Source organism: Carex rostrata, chromosome 9 (assembly GCF_964058835.1).
Source record: "Carex rostrata chromosome 9, lpCarRost1.2, whole genome shotgun sequence".
Classification (NCBI taxonomy): domain Eukaryota; kingdom Viridiplantae; phylum Streptophyta; class Magnoliopsida; order Poales; family Cyperaceae; genus Carex; species Carex rostrata.
Genome location: NC_135926.1, coordinates 12,556,623 through 12,562,739, shown reverse-complemented (window position 1 = coordinate 12,562,739; position 6,117 = coordinate 12,556,623). Strand labels below are relative to the sequence as shown.

General features: G+C 31.7%; 1 long non-coding RNA gene across 1 annotated transcript; it reads right to left on the bottom strand.

Annotated features, from left to right (window-relative positions):
• Window positions 1-3,732: 3,732 nt before the first annotated feature.
• On the bottom strand, window positions 3,733-5,511 carry LOC144559746 (uncharacterized). Its single transcript, XR_013513223.1, has 3 exons — window positions 5,427-5,511; window positions 4,762-4,840; window positions 3,733-3,865 (listed from the first exon to the last, which is right to left on the bottom strand). It is a non-coding gene; the product is annotated as an uncharacterized LOC144559746 (long non-coding RNA).
• Window positions 5,512-6,117: the final 606 nt, after the last annotated feature.

Sequence of the window (6,117 nt, the reverse complement as noted above, 5' to 3'; positions counted from 1 at the left end):
TTATATTTTCGTTTTCAAAGTCCAAATTGTCGATCCGAACCGTTCAACAAAATATTTATACTAAAATATGCATGGAGATGAAATTTTATATTTTTTAGAATTTTTTTGCTATTTTTTAAGATAGGTACAAGATTACTGTTTTTGAACCGTTCAAAAAACAGTGATTTTCTACCCATCTTAAAAATAGTAAAAAATTTCCAAAAATTATAAAATTTCATCCCTAACCATATTTTAGTATGGATATCATGTTGAACGGTTCGGATCAACAATTTAGACTTTGAATATGAAGAAAATGAAGATATAAAATATGAGGTATGATGAGGTATACAAAAAATGAGGCATTGGAACCCTCCTCATATATATATATATATATATATATATATATATATGAGATAGGCTAATGTGCTTCCGGTAGCATATGGGCCGAAGTGCTACCGGTCCAAATTTGAAATTTCAAAATCCAAAAAATCGATCTGAACCGTTCATCTTGTTCTCCATATTAATATGTGCTTGGAGACCAAATTTTATATTTTTCTGAAATTTTTTACTATTTATTAAGCCACTTTGAAAATCGCTGATCCAACGGTGGCTTAACAAAACAGTAAAACTGTTAGATCAGTGATTTTCAAAGTGGCTTAATAAATAGTAAAAAAATTTAGAAAAATGTAAAATTTGGTCTCCAAGCACATATTAATATGGAGAACAAGATGAACGGTTCAGATCGACTTTTTGGATTTTGAAATTTCAAATTTGGACCGGTAGCATTTCGGCCCATATGCTACTGGAAGCACATTAGCCTATCTATATATATATATATATATTATTCTCAACCTTCTTTTTCCACTTTCATAAAATAATTAATGAATAATAATACTGAAAACAGCTTTTGATCTGGTGACTAAAAAACTGTCTTCGAAAGTAGAAAATTGCATATCTAAAAAGAACAAACAAAGATACTAATATTAGGCTGTAAATAAAAAGGCCCATTTCAAGCGTAGAATATATTGATTACTAATTTGTTGATGCTTTGGGCTGTAAATAAAAAATACAGGCCCATTTCAAGCGTGGAAAAGGTTACAAGCTGCCTAGATCAAGCGATTTTTTTTTTTTTTTTGTATAAACTAATTATTAAGGTTGGTTTTAGTCATTTGGTAGATAATAAGTCGGTCAAGCAATTCCTTACAAGCAAACAATACATTGAGTAAAGATCCAGACAACTAGATTATGATAGTATATATTATGAATCTAGCTTTGCTTTTAGGTTTCATTCATTTCCATATATGGATCTCCTAAACACTCTCATTTAAACATCACTGAAATACCAAAAAAAAAAAAAAAAAATCTAATTATTTAAAAAAATAATAAAAAAAAAATCAAAACACTCTAAAAATACTCATACTGCCAATTCAATATACAACCCCATTCTTGAAGGGTCACTTATTGAATTTGAGGCCTTCAAAAAATTAAAAAAAATGCATTGTAATATATTGATATTTAGTTGTTTTGGGGCTCCAATTCAATCTGTGTCCCTCCAAGAATGGACTGCAAATTGAATTGACGGACCTGGTATTTGTTAAATTCCTTAATTTCAAAAGTGTTTTGGTTTATTTTTTTATTTTGAAATGGTATTAATAAAACTTTCGGCATATATCTTTGAACATTGATGACTGTACCAACTTCGCTACACACACACACACATAATGCGAGGAAAGAGATTTTGAATTTCTGAATGTTGACTGACAGGGCCGGGCATGCAAATCTTGAAAATAAGATTTTATACTTTGCCTATAGCTATCTTGTAACTTCAACATGGGCTATATAGCAATATATATCAAAATTTAGTTTGGATTTTATGTAAATGTCAAATATATCATAGTATCTTCTTTGACCACACTGCCATGAGATCATACGAACATATATAAATATATAAGATTTGACAGTATCTTTACACGTACACCGCTATTATATATTTCTTCAAGTACATAATTTTTTATATTCAAAGAAAAAAATAATTTCACATTTAAGTCAAGCTTGTAGTGTGTGTGTGTATAATACTGTGTGTATATATAATTATATATATATATATATATATATAGAGAGAGAGAGAGAGAGAGTTAGGCTGGGGTGCTATGGATAGCATAGTGGCCTCTATGCTACGGCTCAATATTCGAGTTTTCAAAATCCAAACGGTCGATCCGAACCGTTCATCTTATTCTCTATATTAATATGTGTTTGGAGACCAAATTTTGCATTTTTTGAAATTCTTTTACTATTTATTTAGCTAGGTAAAAAATCACTTGATCTAAAAAATTCTGCACCATTCAGATATTTGATTTTCTACCTATCTAAAAAAATAGTAAAAAATTTCCAAAAAATATAAAATTTGGTCACCAAACACTTATTAATATGGAGAACAAGATGAACGGTTCGGATCGACTGTTAGGATTTTAAAAACTCGAATATTAAGCCGTAGCACCGTAGCCCTCTGTGCTATCCATAGCACCCAAGCCTTACTCTATATATATATATATATATATATATATATATATATAGAGGAGGGATCGGATGACACCATTTTTTGGTGATATCGAATAACATTGTGGATTTTCAAAGTTTTCAAAGTCCAAACAGTCGATCCAAACCTTTCAACATAATGGATATGTTAAAATGTGATTGCAGGTCAAATTTTACATTTTTTGGAATTGTTTTACTATTTATTAAGTATTTAACAAAATCGCTATATTCAGACCGTTGAATTTTTGTACCCATCTTAATAAATAGTAAAAAAATTCAGAAAAATATAAAATTTGATCTGCAAGCACATTTTAACATATCCATCAAGTTGAACGGTTTGGATCGACTGTTTGGACTTTGAAAATGCACGGTGTCATCCGATGTTATCAAAAAAGGGTGTCATCCGATCCCTCCTCATATATATATATATATACTGTATACAATTGTTTGACTAGGAGCTGGAGGTAGTTTCATGTCAAAATCAATAGATTTGTAGAGATTAATTATTTCAACTCAAAAATATTCTAATTATAGAGTCATCGGAGCTCGGAGTCTCTATCACTATCTCGATCGAAGTACAGAGGTTGTTGGATTAATTAGAGCATATTCAATCGTAAACATATATAGATAGGAGAATAAGAAAATAGGACAATTAAATAGTGAGATAAGAGTACTGTAGATATGTAAGAATAGAATAATATGATTATTTAGAAGATTTAATTAAAGAAAATAAAAGAGTGGATCTAAATTTTAGCATTATTTAATGCGTTGTAAATATTTTCTTATTAATTAAATTGTTAGTAAACATTTAAAATAATTATCTTCTAAAAATTTATCACAACTTACAAATGAGAAGCCATGTAGAGGAATTATCTTCTAGTGTTTCTTCAATTTGTGCAAAATATGACAAATTTTATTTGATTTTATTTTTAATCCAACTTTGTTAAACCCCATGAATAACTACTTGTCACACCCTGTAGCCACCAACTACGGAATGCGACCGGTACCCTGCCGTAAACATACGGTTTCCCGTATGCCTACTAGGCAATTACGATTAAATTTTTTTTTTTTTTTTTTTTTAGGTCTCACACCCAAAATAATCCCAAATAATAACCCCAACATCAAACACACATCACATGTTTTAATAAAATACCATATCATACAAGTCAGACACAACACAGATAAGTATGTCATACCGAACAGTATTCCATACGGGTACAAAAGTGGTTCATGACATAGAGAACATATAACATCAAAAACATGTGTACATCTCTAGTCAAATACCATACCAAACTAAGTAGCAAGGTGACCTACGGCTGTCGTGCCTCTCCCGGATCAGCCGCGCCAGATCCTGAAAAAGAATAACCCAACGGGCGTGAGAATAAATTCTCAGTGCGATAATTTCCACAAATGAATCCCTGGACTTGCAATCAAACTTTTATTTTCAAAATGAAATCATTAACAACACATTGCACATATATAACATTATATAAACATAAATGCATACCTGACAGCAGATAATCGAATGAATTACAACACAAGAGTTATTAAATCGAATTTCAAATCAACGAACAATCAGGCTTAATTATTTTAATCAGTCTGGTAGCAACTACCGATGTACCACCCAGCTGTACCACAAACCCGTCGACAACGGTAGGGTTCCAGACACCTACAGAAGGCCACCCTACTGAACTGTATATGACACCCATCGGTAGTGCTTGGCTTAACCATTTCCTAAATTTCTAGTTACAAGTCATATTCAGAAAATTCATTAAGAATCATAATCTCAACCGACCATTCAAACGCATATCACATCGGATCATGCATACGACATTTCACACTAGTCACCCATATTCCTACAATTCACAATTCGTTTCATACTGCCCTTGCCCCAACCGGTTTAGGGACTTACGCGAGCCTCGGTAGACTAAAGCTTTAGAATCCTCTCAAAACCCGTGCACCAGGTTTTGCAAATTGGTCACACATTGGTGATCCATAACATACCATTTTTCTCATTTCCAATTCCGGTGACTTTTCATCTAAGATCAGATCATAATAGATCGACACAAACGTAATCAATACCAATATGCAAGTCAATCAGATTACCGCAATTCGAGTTCGACAATATTAGGGTATGCAATGCAATGCACAACTCATATAATGCAACAACAAGAATATTCAACATGTCAATCGAATTACAATTTAATTCTGAAAATAAAACATCAGACAAGTCCAGAAATCCCGCACCTTAGCGTATAGCGTACACCTGCCTAAGGTTCAGACGTCTCGAAGGATCCCGAAAGACCTCGCCTTACCGATTCGACACCTACTATTAATATTAATTAGGTTTAGATCAAGAATTTCAAAAATTAGGGTTTAAAACACTCAATTAGGGCTAAACAGGGTGTTCCTTGCGGCCCGGAACAGATCCCTTGCGGCCCGCAGAAACCCCAGACCGAGAGCAGCGTTTTTTTTTTTCAGAATTTCCATTGCGGCCCGCAACATGCTCTGTTTTTCATCCAGAGGCTCTGGAAATTTTCAGGTTTTGCTTGCGGCCCGTAACAGAAGTCTTGCGGCCCGCAACCAATACGCAGATTTTTGACTACTTAGGTTTTAACTCGATTCGATCGGTGTCGATTGCGATAATTTCCAAAGGGTTCAGTATAACAGTTCTAAATGGATTAATTGAGCTACACAATACTCAATTCAATTTAATTTCCCATTATCCAAAATCCCAAAACCCTAATTCCAAGTTTCAAAGTCCAAACGATAAAATTCAATCAACATAATCGCAATCGATACGATAATCGAATTAAACTCAATCCATTCAACACAAATTCTGAAATTTCAAACCAAAATTCAAAGAAAGGAAATTCAAGGGTTTACAAGAAATCAAAGGATAGAATTTATACCAATTTAGAGATTAGAATCGAGTAGAGAACGTCGTTCTGATTTCGAAACTACGATCGGCTCGATCTATCGCTCAAACTTCACTCTCTTTCTCTCTTTCTCTATTTTTTTTTTTCCATTTTCGATTTCTTTTAATTTCTGTCTCCGCAATCGGATCAGGAGGCAGAGAGGAATGAATTTTAGAAAAAAAATTTGTTTGTGCATGGTGGCCACGTGGCTAAAATGACACGTTGATTCATTTTTTTTTTCTTTAGTTCAACATTTTATACAAGTAACCTTCTAATTCTATAAATTACAAATAAGTCTATAATAATTTCAAAAAGAATATATAAAAAATTACCGGGTGTTACAAATTTTTTTTTTTAATTATATATATAAAATTTTTAGTAATATATATATATTTATGTTTTATTACATAAATTCCTTTATATCCATTTTAATGCATATTAGCTTCTAAATATAATTTGTATTATATAACTAAATAATCAAACAACATAGTATATATATTTATTTTTATAAGAAATTTAGGAGAATGTTACACTACTCGCAATAGTGTCTCGAAATAAAAATAATTGAACTAATTTTGAACAATTTTGATAAACTAAAAAAAATGAAATTGGAATGAAACGAATATTGTTCAAATATTTCTCAACATATTCTGCAAAAGTATTAATGAAAATTTTTAATATATGT